Below are 25,902 nucleotides of genomic sequence, written 5' to 3'. Positions count from 1 at the left end.
CTTTTATCTAATGGATAAGGCACCAGTTGGGTGACTTTCACCACTCACTCTCTCTCAACCCAATTCACAGAGCTTTTGTTATTGTGGGGAAACTAGAAGGTGGAAGGTGGATTTGCTTGCCACCTTAAGTTATTTGTAAAAATAGTGAAGGTGGGGTAAAAATAAATTTTAAAAAAGAATGATACCCAGGCTTTGCCCCTTTCCGTCATTATCTTGAATTTCCAGCAGGCCTTAAAGAAAAATATCTACCATGAGTCACCCTACCTGTTTGATGTATATTTTCACAAAAAGGCCACAGAGGTTAATAGCAATTAAGGAAGATTTTTTATTTTATGTCCAAATCAATAATGCATGCTTCTGTGTTTTCCTTTTGTCAAAAAACAATAGCCACCCCAAATTTAAAGGAGTGTAGCTGCAAAATATTTTACTGAAGCTAAGTATAAATATTTTACTGAAGCTAAGGGGGCATGCATAAGCACACCAACGTGCCTACCGTCCCTGTCCTATTGTTTCTTTTTTATTTTTCTTCTATATACCCATTTCATGTATCCATAACTATGTTTATACTTATACCTGTTATCTTATAATTGCTTGACTAAATCAATCAATCAATCAATCAATCAATCAATCAATCAATCTCTTCCAGGAAAAAGAGTCTGTCTGCAAAATTCAGTTATGACTGGCTGGGGAATTCTGGGAGCTGAAGTCCTCAAGTCTTAAAATTGTCAAGGTTGGACACCCTGGACTATATGGTACATCTAATTCTTAATAAATAAGAACGTGACATTTATAGCAAAGATACGTTTCTGTCAGCCCCCATCTTTTAATAAAGGGTTCATCACTTCATTTCTATGGTAAATTGTAGTACATTTGCAAACAAAGTATTTTGTGTATGGGGAACAATATTTTGCAAGGTTCTTGGCATCTTATTTTCACCAGCTATGATTTTCAAAAATATTAAATAAAATGATTAGAATATGATTTTCATTTGCATATTCTCTTTTTTTTTTCATTTTATTCAACTACATTTTATTCAACTACTCATTTTATTCAACTACAGTAAAAGGCTATTTAATTTGAATTGGGAATTTAGTCATATGGAAATATGATAGCCTTAAGTATATGGCAGTTTCAGCTCATTTTGTGTGTTTCAGGCAAAGTTTCTACATAATTATTGGGTCACAAAAACAAATTTGTATCAAGAATGATGACATTTATTCAGAACATTTCTCTGCAGAAACAACTTTGGTTCACATAATCATTTCATGTTAGCGTTCCACAGTTCTTTTCTCTTTCTGTTTTTCTCTTTCTTCCTATTGTTAAAAATTGAGCCCTCTGTGAAATGTTATTGTCTACACTCCTTTTGAAGTTTGTGAGGGACTATTTGACAACCATTTACCAGAATTCTAAAAGCAGCAACAAAAAGGTAGCTTGTGGAATTTTGTGGAATATACTTTTAAAACCTGCTATGAAAATATGCATTACTGGTAAAAGTAATAGGACTAAATCAAAATATTAAACATCCTTTAAATGGTTTAAAGAACAATAATATAAAAATGTCCATAGTTCATTCAGAAACTAAATCATAAATGGAAAATTAACTTTATACCAGATTTTAAATCTCTTATGGGTTTTTAAGAACCAATAAGCTGTCTCTATTCTGAAAGAGTTTTTGATTTTGAACCTTGGAAAGTACAGAATTTATTTGATAAAGATGTTGAGTTCAGCACTGGAATATAAGCACAATATAAAAAATAAGCACTGGAATATAAGCACACAGAAGGCTTGCCTTTTTTTTTAATGTGCATGGCACCTTGCTTGTAATGCAAAGATTGAAATTTTAATTACATTGGCATTGCCACCATTCTGACTTTTGACTTTAAAAATATTAAATTAATGACAATATTAACAGGGAAAAAATGCCTGCCATGGAGAACATTGGTGTGTTCATGTATGTGAACAATTTATTTTATTTCTCCTTTTTTAATAGAATGGGATGCGGGAATTACATGGATTCTGTTATTTTTATATCTGATCTGCACAGTTCTTTTATGGATTGAATTTATGGCTTTGAGGAAATGTTTTCAGTCTGAAATAATGAATGATATAGTATTTTTGTTTTAAGTGAAGATCCCTACTGAGTATTACTAACACATGTTCTTCCCATTCCATTTATCTATCTACAGCTCACTCAATGAATGCCTTTTTTTCCAAGGGATTTCTTTTAATGTTCCATTCCTGAAGTGGAACAAGTTGTGAATTTCAACATGGGAGCCAGACACAGTAGAAAATTCGATGCTCTAGAATAGGAGACAGCAATTGTTTTTTCTCCATTCAAATGCTACAGTTCCTCAGGAGGCAATTAATTATGGGCTGCATACTGGTGGGGCAAGTTAAGATGCTGTTAGGCTCAGAGTCAAAAAGAGAAGGAGATATGAGAAAACTTTTTTATCTGACACTCTCTCCTGCCTATTTGGAAGTGATCCATCCCAAAGATTTATACTACTATCTATGGCAAAGTAAGGTCAGTCGGTATTAGTAATTGTTGTTAATCCAACAACATTGTTGCATAATACTTTAAATCATTGGTGTTGATAACCTCTCTACTTCATTCTTCTGAGAGCTCCTTCCTCTCTTCACACACTAGCAACAAGATGTGGGAAAAGGAGAGATAACTTTTACCAATGGTCTTGCAGAAGGCGTTTAAAATTAGCTCACGCACAATATCAATTTTGCTGAGACTTTTAGTCCAGAAATTACTGACTTCTGAAACATACAAAAAAGGATAGCATACCATATTAATGGATAAAAACAAACACGTGGATGATTGACCATATCAACCCAGAGTTCTCATGAGAAGGCACAGATGACCAGACATAAATGACCAAGGTCAAATGATCATATATGATACATTACATGAAGAACCAGTTCTGTGGAGAAGGCTCTAATGATGGGAAAAATGGAAGGAACAAGAAGAGAAGGAATTGTAGCAAGCTCAATTATTTCATTGATGAATGCATCATTTCAAAACCTGAAGTATTAGCTTTGGGACAGATTGTGTGGTGTGATGTGGCCACTAAGTGTCAACATTGAGTTGATGGCGCATAATCATTTTAAAATGCCCTAAGAACATTTCCTTGATAGTTTTTTATTTTCAGGACTGGTATCCACCCTTTTATAGATAGGTTGGATTTATTCCAAAATGATATAAGACAATTTTGCAATATTCCACTTCTGATTTCCAATAAATCTCCATTTATTATTGTTTTAATCACTGTCTCTCTCATGTGCCCTATATCAACTTAGGCTTACAAAACGCATACGATGCCCAGAGCTAAATTGTGGTAAGATGGCTAGCAGACAAATTTAATAAATAAAAAAATAAACAATCTGTAGTAAAACAGTTTTGAGTACTCTTTATTGTATAGATATTGACCAAAGAAGATCCTTGTGATTAGTTCCAGGTATCCAAAAGTAATCTTAAATGGCATCATGGGTTAGGTTTGGAGATTACTCCATTAAATCACAGAAAGTTTTATAAAACCAAGAAAGAATTCTGATAAATGTATTCTTTAAAAAATGTCCTTCACTGGTACAACTGCACAAAGTGATACTTGCATTTAATAATGACACAAATAGACTTACCGGTATATGTACTGGATGAGAATAGAAATGTTTTCCAGACAGGGAAGCTTGGGGAAACATTTTTCCCTTGTAACTCCTGAAAGTTTTCTACTTCTCCAAGTTAATCCTGGTTTTTCATTGAACTTGTCCAGAACTTCAGACTCTTGCAATCTAATCTAGCAATTAGCATGGATGAATCCTATAATTGGCCACATTAAATATATACAATTAAATATCTTGTCAAGTATGGGAATTGGTTAGCATTTTTTTCCCTTAGAGTAAGATAAATCAAATGCATTTGCAGGGTTTTTTCTTCTTCTAATGCTTATTAGATCATCTCTCCATGAAAGGAGTGAAATTTTATCATTCCTTCTTCTGTTGTATTCTCATATCTGCCCTGGAGGTTTTATGACTTTTCCAAACAGCATAAGCATTCCCTCAAGGGCACTGAATTAATACATAAATTATTTGAATTAATTATCTAATAATTTGAATTAATTAATTATCTAAAGAAAGTAGCATCTGAAGGAAGAATTCTAATCTGGGGTATATTAAGTTCAAGTTGGAAAAAAATAAATGTCTTCTATTTCTTAAAATTTGTATTGTAGGATACCAAGATAATTTCACATTATGATTAAAGATAAACAGCAATTTTTCCCTTCAAGCATTATTTACAATTTTAATCTATAAAGTTCTAAATAGGTTTGGTCCTGATTATTTTTGGGATCACCCATCTTGATATGAATTTGCCAGGATGTTAAAACAGATTAGCATTACACTCAGTTTGTACCCTTTTTTAAAAAAACAAAAGAGACAAAAACTTCAGCCAATGTTAGTATAAGGATTTTAACTTTATGCAGTATTTTTAAATTTATATATCATTTTTAAAATGCATTACTATTTACATAAATAAAATAAGTTTAATTTTTTAATCAAAATTCAATGGTATTTTTATGATACTTTTGCCAATGTAAGGCAAATTCATAGTTTTCTAAATCCAATCTAAGAGTTTTAATAAAAAGGATGATGGCCCATCCCACAAAATATTCTTGAATGTCTCTAGGTATGTATACAGGCACACGCTCACACAAAAATGCACCTAAAGGCTCATGGTTCTCATTTTAGGAGGATGGTCATGGAATATTTAAATTTTGAATTCATACACTGTATGGATTTTACCTACTGTGAAATTTAACATTTCCTGCTGCTTCCCTTTTAAAGATTCTAAAGTATGAGTTATGCACAAAGAACCCCCTTCTCCAATGTAATATTATACTTATTCATTTCTATGAATATCTGTAATTTTATACTGCATTTCAACAACCTTTTTTACTTTTTCATCATTATCAGGAAAGATGATGAATCTGTAGGAAAATATACCTTAGATATAAAGCAGGGGTATCACACTTGCATCGTCATGGCAGCATCAGGTGACATATAGAGACTTCCTCCCCCACTTCGCTAAACAGGGTGTGGGCATGGCCAGTGTGTGATGCATCTGGCCTGTGAGCCACGAGTTTGACAACCCTGATATAAAACATGGACCATCCATCTCAATTGTTATCAGGATCATGCTTACACTTTTATCACAGCCAATGGAAGGTGTTATTCTACGGCTAACTTGGATATAAAGCCTGGTGTTTTTTTTGGAGGGGGGCAATGTGAAAACCAGGAGATCTGCATTCCTTCAAATATAAACTACATCTGATATTCCAAGTCCACCACCTTTCCCTCTCTTCAATCTCGGAGAGACAAGGAGTAGTGTATTTCCAATGAAAATGAGAGAACGTTGAAGATAGGAAAGAGCTCCTGCTTTATTTTCAAACAAGAGAAATGAGATCTACCCTACACTCCCTTTGGGCTGCTCCTATATTCATTTACCTGAGAGTAAAGCTACCTGAGCTCAGTAGATCACCCATAGGAATACAGGCACGTATAAGATTGCACCAATAAAAATGGCGATGCATCATTAAATGCTTTTCTACCTTTGTTTGCAGCCCTCATCCCATGGCTTCTAATGCAAGCATCAATATGTGTCTATCTCCTCACAGTGAAAACCATGAACCGATCATTACTTTGGGCACAAGAGGATATTTACTCTTCATTAAGAGTTATGCTTCAAATTTCAATTAAAGCTGAGTCACATTGGTTCCTTTCTTATTGACTAGGGTAATGAAAGAGGTACTTATGCTCATTATATTGTTAGATAATGGAATAATAGTGGTGCTGTTTATTCTCTAGTTAAGTTACAAAGAATAAGATTTAAAAGTCGTGTGCTTGTTTTGCCAGCATTTTACCTTGTGAGAGCATTTGTTCTGTTTGTTCTGAACTGCTATCTCTTCTTTTTTTAAAAGGCTTTGCCATTGGATCCTTTAAGGAATTTCATTGTTGCAAAATGGCCAGTTCTTTGTGAGACATATTTCAACAAAAGGACTATGAAGGTGAATCACACATGGTTTTAGAATTGTTATGGGAAGGGATGTGGATGGTAACGGGAAATGCAGCCTGTTAAGTTAGGGCTGACCTGGAGCATGGTTAAAACGAATCAAAGCAATAAAGACAAAGAAATTGTTAGATGGTTGAGTTGCCAGGCTTCTGAGCTCTAAGGTTAAAAAAGGCAAAACCAATCCCACTTGAGAAATGATGTTCAGTATCTGTCAGCCTGACCTACTTCATAGGATTGATGCCAGGGCAAAATGGAAAAGGACTCCCCCTCACCTTGAGCTCTTAAGAATAAAAGGTCAGCCCTAGAGATAATGAGTTAAGTGTGTGAGAGTTGAGTTGAATGTCAGACATTGAATGTCTGCCATTCTGCAAAATGCTTGTTAAAAAGAATGAAAAGAGTAAGATCTTTCCCAACTTGATTCCATCCAGACATGTCAAAGGCTACCTTGGCTGGGAATAATGCAAGTTGAAGTCCGATCCATTTGGAAGGCACCGGGTTGAGGAAAGCTCATTAGTATATATGGGTTCCATAACAAAGATACTTTTAACACACTTTTGACAGTACACTTGAAAGTATTCTTTTGTGGAATAGGCCACACTTTTGCTCAGATTGCCCATTTATGTTCTGTTTCTTTTAGACAAGAGAAAAGTGGCCAAGTGTTTAAAGTTTAGTAGCATGCAAGCTGTCTGAAAAGTCAATTGGATCCGTGTCTGTACATCTAAAAGGCAGGATTTTGTTGCCCAGTTGTCAGTTTGTTCTTTGTACCAGTACTTGAATAACAAGCATTTAATAACTGTGTCACCTATTCATCTCCATTCTTTCCAGGCATGTAGCAATCACTTCCATGTGTATTAGAACTTGATTTAATTTGGAGAACTCCATTCTACTCAGCTCCATCTCATCATGCCAACTGGCTTGCCTGTACGTGGGGCCACAGTAAAGTTTTTGATTTGGGATAGCTATCCATTTTAGAGAGTTTTCTTCTTTTTCTTTTTAGGTTCGATTCCGGGATATACATACATATCCTTTCAGCTATTGGCATCCGTCTGACAATTCCAAGATCTCTCTTGTTCTCATTCCTTAAAAAACAAAACCCAGATTATCTCTAATTACTTTCCCTTTTGCGGGTTGTAATCACTGTTCTTTCTTTCCCTCTTGCTAATAGCTAACACACAATATCCTGAAACAATGTTAAGTCCAGACTATTACAGAGCATGCAAAATGGTGATGAGGCTGCCAGCATAATTTACTATTTGTGCCAGCCTTTCTGCACTTAACCCCACTAAAAAAAAAAACCTTAGAAAAATGTTGAATGGTACTTAATGCAAAATGCTGAATTCTTTGAGGCACTGTTGAAGAATTTGCCTCAATTTCTCTGCTCATAGATACGTTAGAGAATTTTACACACAGCTCTAGATAAATTGTCTCTCTATGGTAATTATTTCTTAATAGAATTTTGACCAGTTTCACTTATTTTTTCTAGTATTTTCTTAGAATAGGATAGAATGCTGAGTTTTAGTTCAAGGTCTCCTATGTATAGAAAATGTTTTTTTAAAAAACACCCCCTGTAACAATGCTACCACTGAATTCCTGCAGGTTTTAACTTCAATACCCTGGATCTTAAGACTATGAAGTTGCTTCAAAGGTGCCTGTTTCATGACAGCATTCAGCCCATATGGTACCAAGCAATTGAACCCTGTACCAAATCTAAAAACCTAATTTTGAGATCCAAACAGGGGATAAAGGTAGACATAACAAGCTGCACTTTCTCTTTCAGGTTATTTTCATCAATTAAAAAAAAGATTGCAAAAGGCAATGCTGCACAACATGCTAATGACATACCCAAATATTTCAGGTATTTGATGAATGATGCAGCATAGCCATGAAACTCAACTACAAAACATAATAATCCAAGCTGGAATCTTGCCCATGCCATAAATTCTTTAAATGGATTAAATCTGTTCCCCCATCTTCTGTATAAAAGGAAAACAATGCCGATGTATTTTACAGGATAGACCTTCACTGAATTAGAATGACAAACACAGCATTTTTAAATGTTCCTTGTGCAATACATATTGTATGCTAATTTAGACTAAGGTTGTATTAATTTTAAAAATCCTTGGTTTGGAGAGCAGAAATTCCAATTCTTGATAATACTGGTAGTCCTTGAGTTATGACCACAATTAAGCCCAACATTTATGCTGCTGAGTGCACCATTTGTTAAACGAGTTTTGCTCCATCTTTTATTGCCACAGTTCTTCAGTGAATCCTTGCATTTGTTAAGCAAGTTACATGGTTGTTAAGTGAATCTGGATTCCCATTGACTTTGCTTGACAGAAGGTCACAAAAGGGGAATCATGTGACACTGCAACCGTCATAAATACGAAGCGGTTGCCAAGCATCTGAATTTTACTCACGTGACCTTGGGGTTGAAAGTGTGAAAGACGGTCATAAGTCACTTTTTTTCAGTGCTGTTGTAACTTTGAATGGTCACTAAATGAACTGTTGTAAGTAGAGAACTATCTCTATTACCTGATACTCTACCACTCCATTTTTCCCCTATGTTCTTCTTTCCCAAACTGGAGTGCCAGCTGCACTGGGGCAAATCACAATGTATCTCAAGTGTATCTGATTTGAAATGCCATTCTACATGATTCTTACATTTATGTAAGATTCTCAGACTGGTAGAGATTGCCCTTTTGTTTCATCTACAATATCATAAATTCCTGCCTTCAGTTCAAATAACATGCATGGCTTCAAATAGAATAACCATATCTTTGTGTGTTTTTCTTAGTTAGTCCTTCATCCTGTTCCTCTATATTAGGGGTGTCAAACTCAAGGCCTCGGGGCTGGATCCGGCCCACGGGGGTGCTTATATCTGGCCCATGGGCCCATCCTGGAAATGGCAAAGGACTTGCCTGCTGTGCTTCTGCCAGTGAAAACAGAGCTTGGGAGTGTCACGCGTGCCTTCCGCGAGCTCCATTTTCTCTGGCAGAGTGTTGTAGGAGGCCATTGCAGCCGATATGGAGCTCGGGAGCCCATTTTCACTGGCAGACTCTCAGACCACCACAGGTGCCCCCCAGCATCAGTGACATCATGCTGGCCATGCCCATCTTGTCCACAGCCACCCTGGCCCTCCAAGGTCAAACACAACCCTGACATGGCCCTGAATGAAATTATCCTTCCCATAAGTCTAAAGCCAAATTTCTCTAGTTTGATGCCCTCTAGGGGTCTATCTCCAACCTTTTTGGGGAACATAGCTGCACATCTGGTAGATACTGGCTTGAGGACAGATGTAATAAACCAGTGTTTCTCAACCTTGGCAGATTTAAGATGGGCAATTCAACTCCCAGAATGGCTGGCTGGGGAATTCTGGGAGTTGAATTGCCCATCTTAAAGCTGCCAAGGTTGAGAAACACTGTAATACAGGGGTCGCCAAACTTTTGGAACTCAGGGACCACCAAAGTCATAATTTTAAATCCCAGGGACCATTTACCAGTTCTGTGGGCATGGCCTAATTTGTGGGTGTGGCTTGGTGGTCATGTGGCTGGCTGGGCATGGCTTGTATGTAACTATTACAAATATTTATATAAATATTGAAATTTTTTATTTTTTAAAATAGCAACTTTTACCCAAAATCAGGCAAAGCAGGCAGGCAGATTGAGTTGCTCACAGAATCATTCAATGATCTATTTATCTGCTATCGGCTAGCTCAGTCTGTCACATAAAATTTGCTTGCCATGAGTCTGCACTGAATAATAGAACCTTCAATCCTAAAGGAGGTTCGGTTGAGCTTAAATGCAAAGCCAAAGATCCAACCATTTCCTGCTTCCTAGCTAATCTAAATCTCCTGGCACAGCAGAACAGCTGATGGTCAGAAAAATAGCAATTTAGCAGGCAAGTTTGTGGGTAAGGAGTGAGTGGATGGGGAGGGTTCCCGCGGGCCATGTGGGTGGTGCAGCCTTATGTTTCTGCGCAGCCTGGATTAATTGCTTTGGGGGGGTGTTCTGGGGGTGAGATTTCTCTGTGGCTCACCAAAATTTTCTTGTGGCCCACCAGTGGGCGGCGGCCCACTGGTTGGCGACCGCTGCTGTAATAAACCATTCCTCCAAATATATTTCTAAACTTTAAAAAAGATCTTTCACATTCCCTAAAGTGCCATTTTGTAAATGTGGTGATTTGGCCAATAGACTGAAGAATTGGCTAATCATCTAACATCATCTAAACAGAATTTTTACCAGTGGGGGAATTCTGTAGGAATGTTTCCTGCCCTCAATTAGTTTCGCTTAAGGTGTATTTTATCTATCAAATTACTGCATAACTAACATATTTTCCAATAATCTCCTGCAAAAACCATTCTTACTAGGCTGCAATCTCAGATCAATCCATTTTGTCCCTTTTTGCAAACTGCTGTCCCAAAATTACTATACTTTTCATCTGTTAATGTGTGTAGGAAGAAAGCAGCAACTGCCACCTATCAATATAAGTAAATTAGAAATGGCTCGCCTAAGGCATACACATAGGGGGGAAATGTATTTAAGAAACACTTGCTACCCTCAACTGGAAAATGACAGCCATTCTGGTAAAATGCTTCTATTATTTACTTTGAACTAGTATCTATAGCTACAGCTTGAGCATTGTCAAATCATTTCCATAATCTTGTTATAGGGCAGGCAATAAAAGAAAAAGCACTTGAATGAATGAAATGGTCTAACAGCACCTGACACGTTTAATGGTATGACATTGATATGTAGATATCCTATTTTTCCTGTCAAAACAGCACTGTTTTCTTTGAATTCAACAGATACAGGCTGTCTTTGAACTCAAGTATCATTCCTGGTATAAGACTCTTGAAGAAGAGTAGGTTTTTTTTTTTTTCAATTTAATCATGACAACTGACACTTTTATGATTTAGGAAAACAGTTACAGTTGTTGTTGCTGGCCACGTTAAGGCAGTTGCAAGAAACATCACCTATAAATTAAAACATTTGCAGGTCTTGGGTGTGGGTGTGGATGTGGAACACACTTGTACCTAGTTTGAAGATTGTTCCCTGTAATCATTAACAGGAAGAGCTTTTTGAGATGGCATATTACTTTATTTCAGTCTCATAAAACTTTCTACACTACCACCCCCAAAAACAGTCACTTTCCCAATGTGGCTCAAATTATGTGAAATCCTTAAGGCAGGAGAAGTATTTGATTGAGAACACCTTAAACCAGGAGTCCCCAACTCCTGAGCCATGATCCGATGCCAGGCCATAGCCCATTCACATGAAGTGTTGTTTGTAAGACCTCCCCTTTTCCACCTCTGCCGCCACCTCTGCCAGTCCACCAAACCAGAAAGGTTGGAAACCAGTACCTTAAACCACATCATCAATAGCATTGCTTTTGTACTAAACAGATATAGGGGCAGGTTATAGGGAGATGCATCTTATCAGGAGTGGATGTGCTAAATGAAAGACAAACTCCAGTTTTCAGAAGCAATGAGAAAACTTCATTTTTTAGCTCTTGATTTGCTAAAGTTGGAATACTATTTATATTTCTGGTCTCTACATCTTCAAAAACAAAGCTGCACAAAAAGGTGGATCAAGGGGTGACACAACTTACAGTATGTTTAAATTTTTGTTGAAAGACATACCTTAGGGTTAGACACAATCATATGTATAGTTTTTTTTTACAGTACTACAATCTGAAGTGCATTCATTGTTGTGAAATGCTGGGGAAAAATATTTCACACAATATATATTTAACTGGTGTGGAGGTGGTCCTCAACTTGGATAACCATAAAAGAAGATTAGACGAATGCATGGAGGATAAGGTTCTCATTGGCTATCAGCAACGAAGCTGATAGGTTCCAAGCTATGGAATTAATATTATGAATGAGAGGTTGCTACTGTTATCATCACATATTGTTACTGCTTGAGGGCTTCCTAGGGCACATGCTTGGCTGATCTAGGAGCAAAATGCTGGACTAGATCATCTTCTCATTGGATCTTGCACAGCTATCCATATATATAAAAGCAAAATGCCACTCACACATCATCACAAAATCTCCAGAACCGTAAAGCCTACAAACTTGAAATTTGGCACGCATGTTCCTCTTGGCTTCTAGGTGCTTACTAAGAAAGGATTTTTTTAAATGACCATCAGAGCATAACATGCTCTGATGCTAAGGAGTTCTGCTCCCAGTCCCCAACTGAAAAGAAATCTGTTCCAAATGAAAAACACAAGCAGTGGAGGGGCGTTTTAGTGTCAGAGCACCAAGCAGCTTTAGTACAGAACAATTGAGCTAAGCCACGCCCAGGCTCCTTGCTGTCTCCTTCTTGCTCACACAGCAAATACTGTTTCAGTTTCCATGTTTCAGTTTCCAGACAGCCCTTAACTCTCTCACACACTGACAGGACACTAGCCAGATGAATACCGATGGATGCTGGTAGGCAGAGGCACAATTTTTCCCTCTTATTTTCCTTCCCAAAAACTAATCCTGATCACATAGTTTCATAGTGAAGCACAGGTATAGAGCTAGTTTATTATATTATAGTAAACCAAATTACTGGGGGAAAAAATCACTTTTTTTCTAAAAGGTAATTGTTTTAGAACTGGGCACAAGTTCAAATGTTGGGCTGATGAACTAGCAACTAATTACACATCAAACTGAGCCTTCTAGTTTCCCTCCAGTTCAAAGTATCTAAATATGAAAAATGAAGATCTTTCTAATAAAGCCTGTAAAATGAGAAAGCTGGGTGGGGCATCCTTTATTCATGCTGCATGCAAAGGCTGTGTAAACACCCACAAAACATTCTTTCAGCAGGGAACATGGAGAACTGGCGAGGAAACAAGAGTGTAATTGAGAAGATTTGTGGGCTACCCAGCCCCCTAATTATTGGCAACATTTTGGCATTTTTATAGCGTGCCTCTCATAACACAGCCTTTTGCGAAACAAAATGCCATATAATGGCAAAGGAGGTTTGAAAAGAAAATTGTTCTGCATCCTGTCGATGGATGTGCTTCTCTCCTCCTGCTCTCACCCACAACCTACTGTGGAATTTTGAACAGGCATATTAAGCTGAATAGTGCAACCTGCTGCTATCTCATCTTGTAACATATTAAAATTTAATTGATCAAGATGAAAGGGGAGAGTGTCTCATTTCATTTTCCATCTTGAACCTGAAGACAGTTGTGGCATTATTCATATGGCCTCTCTGAGGATAATATTGAAGGAGAAGGGTGCTGCCAATCTTTGGATATATGGGGACTATACAGTGCCTTTGAAGAATTACAGAATCACTTCAATAAGATGCTGCAAGATTTCCAATAACAGATGCCTTGCTGCTACCATTAAACAAACATGAGAGGCTGATTGTGAATTAATGATAAGATGAGATCCCGATTCTCTGGATGCAGGGAGGGAAGTGTGGAAAGATTAAGTGGGCAGTGCCAGTTGGGGAAATTAACTAATAGTGTCAAGTCCCTCCTCCTCCAATCATATACTGAAGCCACCCCACCCTTAAAGAAATAGGTCAGAATGATGATCAGCTTCTCAAATATCAGTCTAATTTTTGAAGAAGGTTAGGCTGTGCACTGAAACTCTGGCATTATGAACTAAATCATATTTGTGTGTATATCTGAAGCCTAGCTATGCTATTTTTTTAAAAAAAAATGAAGCCAAATGTCCTTCAGTCCTCAAATGGCATCTGACCTGCTCTTTTTGCCAAGTCCAGCAGTAATTCAAGCTTAAAAAATTATTCCACTCTTTGGGGAGGCCAGCTGACCTCATGAACCCAAAAGCTGCTTTGATAGCCAGATCTATTGACATACATCAAACCTTTCATTAATTCTACAGTTGTATCAACTACTGTATTCCATTCTAGTTCTATGTTTAGTAAGTGACTAAATTCTCTAATTTTCTTCTGTTAAAGGGAATGGATTCATTCCTCAGCAAGAATTTGGGGCAGGGAAAAACAATTGAGTTAAAATCAGATTATTCAATAATCCCTCCCCCCAAATATCTGGGTATAGCCAAGGATTTAGTGCCATAATTATACAGGAAGTAATGAAAATTTCATTATTAGGCATTGCTTTTCTTAATGGACTTCAAAACAACCTTGATTTGATTGATGGTCTAATAATTGGCAAGTCCAAATCTCGACCAACAAATGCTCTGTCCTACACATTGGTAAAAAAAATCAGTACATCAAATACAAGCTAGGTGGATATGACCTTGTTGACAATCCTCACTGTGTGAAGGACCTTGGAGTACTCATATCAAATGACCTAAGCGCCAGAGCTCACTGTAACAGCATTGCCAAAAAGGCATTAAGAGTTGTAAATCTAATCTTACGAAGCTTCTCCTCTGGAAATATTGAATTGCTAACTAGAGCATACAAAATTTTTGCTAGACCAATACTCGAATACAGCTCATCAGTCTGGAATCTGCACTGTATATCAGACATTAATACAATTGAGCAAGTCCAGAAGTATTTCATGAGAAGAGTACTACACTCCTCTCCTCGCAACAGAATACCCTATATCATCAGGCTTGAAATTTTGGGCTTGGACAACCTTGAACTATAACACCTACAGTTGGACTTAAGCGCAGTACACAAAATTATCTGCTACAATGTTCTACCAGTCAATGACTACTTCAGCTTCAACCGCAACAATACAAGAGCACACAACAGACACAAACTCAATGTAAACCGCCCCAAACTTGATTGCAGAAAGTACAACTTCAGCAACAGAGTGGTCAATGCCTGGAATGCACAACCTGACTCTGTTGTTACACTCCCACTCCTTTAACCTCAAACTATCCACTATTTAACCTCAAACTATCCCCATTCCTTTAACTTCAAACTATTCACTATTGACCTCAACCCATTCCTAAGAGGTCTGTAAGGGGTGTGCATAAGTGCACAACTGTGCCTCCCATCCCTGTCCTTTTGTCCCCATTTATTCGTACCTATTTCCTGTATTCTTATTCATGTTTATACTTATACCTATTATCTTGTAAGAGATTGACAAATAGCATAAAAATAAATAAAAAAATAAAATATTAAGCCTGGATATGTGTTACAGAGGGAATATAGAAAGATAACATAGATACATATAAATAATTTTGAACTGAATATATAGAAAAGTAAAAACCTTTGGAAGGGAAAAGCCTGCCATTATGAAGCTGTCCATGATGCATCAATATATAGTAAAGGTAAAGGTGAAGGTTTCACCTGTCTATCATGTCTGATTCTAGGGGTCGGTGCTCATCTCTTGTTCTTAGCCAATGCAGCCAGCATTTCTGTGTTCATGTGGCCAGCATAACTATTTGCCAAGGCACCGAGGCATCGAGGCACATGGAATGCTGTTACCTTCCCATGAAAGTGGTACCTATTTATCTACTTTTTTTTCATGCTTTTGAATGAAAAGTGAGCAGGAGCTGGAGCAAGTAATGGGAGCTTACCATTACTTGCCACAGCTCCAGTTTGAGACATCATGCAGTGCATGCATCTTGAACCTGGGCTGTCAGCTTTTCAGCTGATAAACTTAGCATCTTTAACTGCTTAGTCATCGCACCCAGAGGTGGGCTGCCCTTTTGTTGACAAGGGATTCACTGGTCGTGAGTGCGCGGGGCTGCAATGCAGCTTCAAACAGTCAGCTAATCGACTCAGCCTCAGTCAGCTAATCGACTGATTAGTGAGTACAACAGGGCAGCACAGAACTCACCTGGGCAGCCTGGGTGTGGGAAAAGTTAGTTATTTAGGGAAAGCATAGCACAAGGGCAGGTGGGCGGGCCCAGCCAGTTGTCACAGCAAGGGGTTCACCCGAACCTCGCCGACCATCCAGCAGCCCACCACTGATTGCACCCCCTTCATATATATTAATGGCAATTCCAAAGGTGCTATTTCAAAAGGCAACTGGACTTTCTTTGTTTTTCCTTGAAGACATTTTGCTTTTCATCCAAGAAGCTTCTTCAGTTTAAGCTTCTTCAATTCAGAACTGAAGAAGCTTCTTGGATGAGAAGTCTTCAAATGTTTCTTCCAAAAAAGCACCTTTGGGACAACCATAATGGCAGGCTAAATGAAGAGATTATTACATTAGTTTCCACTTCATTGTCTATGTTATGTGTTACAATCCTTCTATCTAGTCTTAGGACAAGTTCCACCATTAGAGAATGAAGAAGTTGAAGAAATGGAAGATTCCAGAGGTAGTATTCAGCAGGTTCTTACTGGTTCTGGAGAACCAGAAGTGGAAATTTTGAGTGGTTTGGAGAACTGGCAAATACCACCTCTGACTTTACAGTATCCTTCCCCTGCCACGCACACCAAGCCATGCCCACAGAACCAGTAGTTAAAAAAATTGAATCCCACCACTGGAAGATTCATACCATTTGTGTTACAGAGTCTGTTCTGAACTTCTAAGGCAGACTACAATTTATCTGGAGTAAGAAATCCTATCTTACCACAAATGAGAAATTAAGATTGGATGAAGAATGGGAATGAATTCCAATTACTTTACACAACTTTTATGCGGTTCTATAGAACTCATTTGAGTTTGCCAGAGAAAACGTCTCTAGGGGGAAAAAAAATAAGAGGAAAAATTTCTGCAGTTCAAATAGACCATTTTACTATATTTTGGGGGATTCATAAATTATTAAAAATAATTCAAAACTTAGAATGCTGTCTGTGCAACAGACAATTTTAAGGAATGGATGAAAATTCAAAGTGACAATAAAATTATTCTGAGTTCTAAGTTCTAAAATATTGATCCTTCAAGAAATTGAATTTTTGGTTCCAGAAACAGCAGGCAAGAAGGTAGGCAAGTAGGCAGGCACACAGGCAGATGAATATAAAAGTATTCTTGTAGTTTAAAGGGCATTCCTTGGTCATTCCCACCATTTAAAGAAAACACTTTCATAAAAGCTGGGATTTCTCCAGTGATATCAGATGCGTCAAACTCATATCTGAAAATAGACCAAGAAAACAAAATGTGAATCCTAAAAAGTAGAAACAAATAAATTGAAGATATATCAAACAGATAGGCATGCATAACAGCAGTTAAAAATGATTGACATTCCATCTCATCTTCTGAAAGAATCCCATGGCACTTATGAAACAGAACATAATGAACTTTTGTCAGCTTTCAACTCTCTTACCTTTCCCTACACACACAGCATCAACCTTTAGAATGGAATCTTGGGCACATCTTACACTATTCATGCATCAGTATTGATTAATCAATTATACATCTCCGGATGCAAAAATATGAGAGTTCTCTGCTTTATTATGTAATGAGACTCTGGTCTCATCCAGACTGGGAATTTTTGGAGTTGCATTCCCAACATATCTGGGAATTGCCAGATTGGAGAGAAAATTATAGAAATATTCTCTTTCATTTTGGCACTGGTACCCATAGGGCCAATCATACAGAAAACCAACTATATTCAAATGAGAGTTCTATTTGGAAAACTGATAACATATTGCTATCCACTGATATGGGGAAAAACCCACAATTTTCAGCAGTTTTCAGTTTTTGCACATGATAGATATATAGCTGTAGGCATACTGGAAATCTAACTAGCTTTATTAACTTCCCTTGGTCCAATAATACTCTCATATATAACCAAGAACATCTGTATATATACTGATGCAGATGTATGTAATTATAAAGGATTTTAGGATTAGAGATTTCTGATTCTGAAGTCTTTCAGGCTTCTTTTATTTATGATTTTGTCAGGGGTTCATGGTAATGGTAAATGTTTACGGAGATTCTCAGTCATCCAGGTCATGGTTGTCCCCAAGGTACTTTTTTCAAAATGCAACTGGACTTTTTTTCATTTTTGCTTAAAGACATTTTGCTTCTTATCCAAGAAAAGCTGAAGAAGCTTCTTGGGTGAGAAGCGAAACATTTTCAGGTGAAAACAAAGAAAGTCCAGTTGCCTTTTGAAAAAAAAGCACCTTTGGGCCTGGGATGGTAAATGTTGGAAATGCAACATTTGTTATTGTTATCCAAGGAGATCTTTTCATTTTAGTTTTGGTTTATACATTTACTAATTCAACTTATTTTCAAGAAAGAGTTTAGTACCACTGATTCTATTTAGCTTCACTGGCTTTATTTCTATCAATATGATTGATGCTGTGCAGTAGATTGCAATTACAATCTAGTTTAGGACAGCAACAAATTTCCAAAGGATAGCTGTGTTATTCTTTGGAGCAAAACCAAATTATCTCTTTTGCTGCAAGGCAAGATTGTGCTAATCTCTCTCTCCCCCCCCCCCCACCATGTATTTGTGTGTACATACACATAGATATTAGAAAACATGTTCCTGTATATATATAGTAACAGAAAAAAAGGTAGATATTGTGAATTAATATTATATTAGCAGCACATCCTTCAGAAAGCTTGTTGTCCCCTAAAGCAAGTATATAAGTTTGTTTAAGAAAGAGAGAAAAGGGAATATGTCTAAAGCTACCCAGCAAGCTATGATGCTTAGTAAAATTTGGACTTGGAACACCTTAAAACTAATCTGATACTTAGATCTGTTATGATATTTTATCCTTCCATTGCAGTCTCAAGGTTGACTCGTTACTAAAATTTAATATGGTCCATTCTATAATTTATGCTTACCTGCAGGTGTTCATATTTATCCATTGAACCCAATAGGCACAGACTAGCCTAAATTAATCATTACTTCATTCTATTGAAATCAATTGGATTTAACTTATTCATGACCAGGTCACATTCCATTGCTTCCCATTGTCTTAATACAAAAGGTATCTTTTGCTGAGCTGTGTCATTTTCCTCTTCTCCTTTAATCTAATATTGTTGACAACAATATTTATTTATTTATTATTTAGTCATTTTGCTGTAGTCAGCCACTCAACAAAGGACTTAGGGTAGCATACAATTAAACCAACAGCATCACTAAGAAATAATAATATAATATAATAAAATGAACTCATTATAGCAGAGGTAACCCAACAATTGAAATAGTCCATTGAAACAGGCTTAGGGATCCTCCTGAATCAATGCTTGGGAGAGAACCAGCTCTTCAAGGCCTTTTGAAAGGCAGGCAGATCGTGGATATCTGAATCATGGGGCAGGCAGATCATGGATATCTGTACCATAGGGCAGGTACTGTTTCTGGGTCCTATAACATGACGTTGCTTAAGAGACAGGACCAAGAGACAAATGGAGATAATTGGGGAGGGAATATCCAGCAAATAACCAAGCCCATGATGAGCTTTTACGGTGATCTCAAGGACTCTGAATTTTATCCAGAAGCCTATTGGTAACTATGCAATTCATGATATAGCAGATGGACATGTCAAATTGCAGCCATAATTATACAGACCAATGCATTCTGGACTAACTGTACTGTTAAGTTTGGAGGCGTGGGCGCAAGAACGGAGACGAGGCATCAGCAGTGACTCAACTCTTTATTAAGTGACTTCAGAACAGAACAAACAGAGCGAAACCCTTGGACAGCAGCAGCCCTTTTATAGGGCTGGCTGCTGTCCCATTAACCAATGAACTACGTTTAATACCTTGGTTTCTGTCCAATGGGAATGGCCCATTCTAAGCCAATCAGGATGCCCGGAATGTACCAATCCCGACTTGCTCTGATGGGCCAATCAGAAGAGCAGGATTTCGAGCCTGCTTTCTTAGCTAGCTTTTGTTAACTTTTAATAAGGCGTATTTTATTAGTTCATAACATGTACATTCTGAGTTGTCTTCAGGAGCAGTCCCATGTGCAGTGCATTGCAGTAATATGTATGTGAGATGATCAAAGCATAAAAGTGACTGTGAGCTGGGCCTACAGGAAAAAACACAACTGGTATACAAGGTAACTTCATGTAAAGCTTTCTAAGCCATAAATGTCACGTACTTTTCAAGCAGAGGATGTAAGTCTGAAGAATTCTCAGACTGCATATCAGGACTGTCTGGGAGAGGACAACCCTATTCAGAATGAGAGAGGAAAAGTTTTCTGATCCATGAGGTCTCAAAATCCACAGCCACTCAGAGTTGTTAGAGTTGAACGTGAATTTGTTCCTCCCAACACTTGGACAACTATAGGGTGCGATTGGATATCATTGGATATTGGATATGCTATGCTATGCTATATTACTTTACTTCTATGTCAGAAGCCCTGAAGCACTTTTGTCGTAAATGATTAGCGGGTGACATCACCATTGTCCCAAGGATACCCAGTTGGGGGCTCCTTTCATGTCCTCATTAATGAGCCCACTGAAGTGGTACCTATTGATCTACTTTAGTTAGCATGCTTTTGAATGCTAGGTTGGAGTGAATGATGGGAGCTCACCTCATCACACTGCAGCACTTGGGCTTCAAACATGGGCTTGCAAGTTGTCTACCCAGTGTCCTAACCATATGAGGCACTGCGCTCCTTCTACAAGTCACGCACAAACATAATCAATGTCATCAATACTGTACCAAGACCTAACAGCTGATAAATATAAATATATTTATGGATCTGATAATCTATTTCCTCCACAGGCTCTGAATTATCTCCAAAAAGCAAGGTTAGAAACAATCAGAATTTATTCAATTGTCAGTTCTAGGAACAATTTCTTGAGGACGGGAGAGATCACTACCTCCTTAAATGCACCTGAAACTGGGGGTGGGATTCTACCAGCTGGAACTGGTTTGGGTGAACCAAATGTTAAATTTGCATCTGGTTCTCCATCCCTCCCAGGACTCTGCATGCGGCCCATTTTTGATGCAGGTAAGTGCAGGGTCCGTGCAGAAGCTCTAGGAGGGGGGAAATAGGCTTTCTGGAAGTCCAGAAACGGGCCTATTTCCAGCTTCTGGAGAGCTTCCAGAGCCCAGGAGGCCATTTTTGGTCCTCCCAGAGGCCCGAGGGAAGCCTCTAGAGCAGGGGTGTCCAACCTTGGCAACTTTAAGACTTGTGGACTTCAACTCCCAGAATTCCTCAGTCAGCTTTGCTGGCTGAGGAATTCTGGGAGTTGAAGTCCACAAGTCTTAAAGTTGCCAAGGTTGGACACCCCTGCTCTAGACCCTTGGGAAGGCAAAAGTCGGCCCTCCTGGAAATTCTGGAAGGCCACGCCCACCATGGCCATGCTTGCCCAGCAACTGGGCAGCAAACTGATTGCTGGAATTTTTGAATCCCACTCCTGTATAGATGGAATCCATCTCAGACTAGATCCAAGAGATTTTTTTTTTTTACCAACAGAATCTTTGAAGAAACCTCATAGCAACCTTTCAAATGATCTTCCTAAGAGGAAATGGATTTTCTTAAACAAGTCTACCAGATAGAAATCTGAAGATATAATAAGAAAAAAAAAAACTTTGTTTTGCCAAGAGCAATCCTTAGTAAGGGCTCTTATCCATATTCAGTTGCTTTCTTGTTGGATTCTTCTGGAGATGTTTACTGAGTTTCCAATGCATTCTGCAGCTCTGGGATTTCTTGATGCTTTCCTATCCAAATGCTAAACTCTGAACTTGCTGTTCATGAGATTAAAAGAGAGAACATTCCACTAAAAAACCAGCAATGAGATAATGTTGAAAGCATTGTACCTACAAAAGAAACCCAAACTTTTTTTAAAGGCTGGAAAGATACATCCAATTTAACCGATTGGGATGCAGATACAATGTGGACCCCATCCAGTTTATTTTATGTAATGCCAATCTTAACATAATGCATCTTAGTTGTATATAAGCAACTCTCACTCCGCATCAGAGTGTAAAATAGGAGGATTAAATGGCTGTTGATAGAAAATATGCGTGCCTTGCAATCTCTCTCTTAAGTATTTTCAGGAAATGGTCCTTTGAGAAGTTGCTTTTTTTTAAATCTTAGAAATAGCATTCAGATCTTATGATATGGTGGTTGCCATAGTAACTACACATTTGCTAAGGGATAGCACTGTGTAAAATGTGCAAATTATCATCCACAGCAAGCAAATACCCTGCAGCTTTCTTTCTTTTTCTCAAAAAAAAAAAAGAACTTTTCAATAGAGATGAACTTTTCAGTCCTAAAGATATTTATGTCCCTTCACATTTGTTACTGCCTGCCTCCTTTTCTCAAAATAGTCATTCCTATATGGCATAGAAGTTGCCAGACCAGTATGATAATTTATTCCTTCTCATTTAACCTACCTGCATATGGAAAATATAATATAGAAACCTTTTTCAAAAAATTTGCTGCCCATCCCATGGAATTTTGGGGTTTAAGGTTGATAGTAGAGTCTTGTCAAATGCTTGTTGTCCTCATTACGAAGGTCAACAGTGGCTGTTATAATTAAATTGGGGGCGGGGGAGAGACTTCTGTTGAATCTCATTTGTAGAATGGCACTAATTTAATGACTTTAAAACAGTTGGTTTTAAAAAAATATTTAATCCAGAATCCATCTCTATCATGTTTCAGGGAGAAGTACCCATAAGTGTAGCTATGGTAGCTGAGGATCACGCAGACTTCATGCAAGCTGATTTTTAAGATTAACACATAAACCATTTATGCCACTTGTTTTAGTTGATCTAGGTGGTTGTGGTATTTTATTTTATGAATTTTGTAGTTTTTCAAGTATCTGTAGTTGTTTTCAAGGCATTCTTCACAGGAACATAAAATCCATGGTACGCAACTTTAAAATATGATAATAATTACAGAATGACAGAGTTGGAAGGGACTTTAGAAGTCTTCTAGTCCAATCCCCTGCTCAGGCAGGAAACCCTACACCACTTCAGACAAATGGTTATCCAACATCTTTTTAAAAACTTCCAGTGTTGGAGTACCCACAATGTCTGGAGGCAAGTTGTTCCACTGGTTAATTGTTCTAAGTGTCAGGAAATTTCTCCTTAGTTCTAAGTTGCTTCTCTCCTTGATCAGTTTCCATCCATTGCATCTTGTCCTGCCCTCAGGTGCTTTGGAGAAGAGCTTGACTCCCTCTTCTTTGTGGCAGCCCCTGAGATATTGGAACACGGCTATCCTGTCTCCCCTAGTCCTTCTTTTCATTAAACTAGACAACTGTTCTTCATATGTTTTAGCTTCCAGTCCTCTAATCATCTTTGTTGCTCTTCTCTACACTCTTTTTAGATTCAAAGTTCAATTTCAAGTGCCATTTTTATGGCAAACATGGACAAAAGGTGGCAAATATGTTTTAAATGAAGATTTTGAATCTTTATATTTTAGAAATTAAATTCAAACATTGTATATGCTCATATTAATAAATACATCCAAACCCCCCCCCCCCCAAAAAAAGAAAGCTATGTTAAAAACTTCATCAAGTCATACTTAAGTCCCACTAATAAATTGGGCATATCCATGTTATGTCTTCTCAACAGTACATATGTTTTCTGCAGTTGCCTTCTTCCAATATGGTATTTTGAATTCCCAAGCCTGGTATTTTCTATTGTTCTCCCTTCTAAGTACTTAGTAGGGGTGATCTTGCTTAGATTTCTTTGAGATCATATGCTATTAACTATCAGCAAACCACACAATCATCTTGCCTCAAATGGGAAGACCAACCATTTCCCCAGCACATGAGTTCAGGCTATCAGTATCTCTCCATAATAAGGCAATCTGAAACCTGCGAGAGATGCATGTCCCAATATCCTGCCCCAAGATGCTGCCAAGTGAAGGCAACCATATACAAGCCTTCCTGTCAGTCCTATTGATTCTACTACTTTCCTATGGGACCTCATGCAACCTTGTCAATCTAATCTCTAATCTCTTTGACCCCCCATCCTCTTTCAGCTGTGATGAGAACTAGATCTCTGGTGTCCTTTTCCTTTGTAAATGGGTTCATCAGTTATGTTCCTCACATAGATTGTATTGTCCCTAGTTAAACAAATACTATGGATGGGGAAATTGAAAATTCTTTGGGTTGCTATATTTGCTTTTTTATTGAGTGTTTATGTGCCTCATTATATGGTTGACTCATACACTGATAATCAAGTGCTCTATCCAATAGTTGAAAGATTGAATAGTGGACTGATAAAATGCAAGCTCTGAAACTGACTAATTCATCCCTTGGTCAGGGCATGTAATTGAAAATAAAAGTGAAGGGACTAAGCTATATTGAGCTGAAGGTGGAGAGGAATTCCCCTTCCAAAGAGGCTGTTCCTGGAGAAGCTTTGCTCCTTGCTTGTCCCATAAGTTTCCTGGAATAATTTATATTTTCCCATACTGATTTACACAGTAAAACATCTTTCTCAAATTCCAGCTTTTCAAAAACACTTATCCTTATAAGCTTAGCTGCATATCTTTGCACTCATCTTGTGGTCCACATGATGAAGGATTGATTCATGATAAACAACAACAACAACTATTTCAGCGAACAGATTGTGGTGATGTTGGGAGTGAAATAATTTGCATTGGATAGAGCATTGGACATACCAATAGGAGGCTTTTCACATAGTGGATTATATTGGGTGAGGGTGGAATTTCAGCTGAAGGAGCCACTAGTCACAGCCCTTGGAATGTTACATATTAATGCTATATCATCATCAGCATTGCCCAGAATAGTTTTGTGTGTAGTTAGATGCACTGGGTAATAAGGGAGTATTAATTTCCTTCCAAATGCATGGATGAATTTTAGTTATTGTTATTTGATTAATGGACTTATTGAAGTACCCTAGTTTTACAAATTTTGCAATTTGCAGACTAAACAAATGCTAGGTTATCTGGGCAAAAAAATGTTGATGATGGTGAACCATATTCTTTTTTGTTTAAATTCTGAGCTACCTCATGGTTTTGTTTTTATTTTTAGTTATTAGTGAATGCAATATTTATTTAATCTATATCTCTTGCTAACTTTCCTGGGAGCAATTTATTTCTTCCTTTTTGGAGTTACACAAATTACCACTTTACGGATTTTGTTAGTTGCAAAGATTATAAAACTAAATCTGAAACAAGGAGGCATTCCCATTTTATTGAATAATATTATTTTTAACAAACTTGCAAAGTATTGAATACACTCTTTTGGCAGGAACTCTAAATATTCATTTAGAATTTGGCTACAGAAAGAGAAGGAATTTTCTTTTGCTGCTAACTATCTTCAAATTTATTAACTGATAGCATTTTAAGAAATAAATTGTTTTAACTATGAACTGACATTGGGCAACATGCAGTAGATATACCGTATTTTGATTTTCATAATGCTGGTAGTACCTTAAGGGTTGCTATGATGATGAAAATAGTCCTGTGTATAGCTATAGTGAACCTGCTTCAGATGTAAAATAGGTCTCAGAGGGCCTATTAAGCAGCCTGCAAGGATGCAAGCATAAGGACCAGACGTTTGCTCTGGAGATCTGTTGTGAGATTTCTCCTTGCTCGTGTATTGATTATTTTTAAATGGATTCCAAAGTCCTGGTTGTTAAAAGCTACATTTAACTGATTGATCAGAAACTAGCTTGTGCTTTCCATCTGTAATTTAAAAGTGTTCATGCTATCTTAACTGCTAGTTTTCGACTCAGTTTTGACATTTGCTATTGTGAGTTTGTGTTCTATTTTAATTTTGCAATTCTATCCAGCTATGGAATGCCAAAAAGAGCCATGTGGAATGCTTAGTCAACATTCCAACATCATTTTGAAAGATGGGAATGAAAGCTTTCTTTTGCATTTATGTCAGTAAGCTTTATTTGGTACAGAGATGGGAGACAAATTTGTCAGCCTATTTCATACTTCTGAAAGGAAAACAATAATTTATTCTTTTGTTATTAGATTTTTTTTTTCAAAATTCTTTTTTCAAAGCCATTTTTAATAAAAATAAATACAAAAATAAGGGAACATGTATGTACTTTTCTCTAATGTATATATACAATATATTTATTACAGATAAAACTATTTGCCAAGATGCATATTA

The sequence above is a fragment of the Notechis scutatus genome, chromosome 3, assembly GCF_049901735.1.
Source record: "Notechis scutatus isolate UNSWTSFEM ecotype Mainland chromosome 3, rNotScu1.2, whole genome shotgun sequence".
Taxonomy (NCBI): Eukaryota; Metazoa; Chordata; class Lepidosauria; order Squamata; family Elapidae; genus Notechis; species Notechis scutatus.
This window is presented reverse-complemented; position numbering follows the sequence as displayed.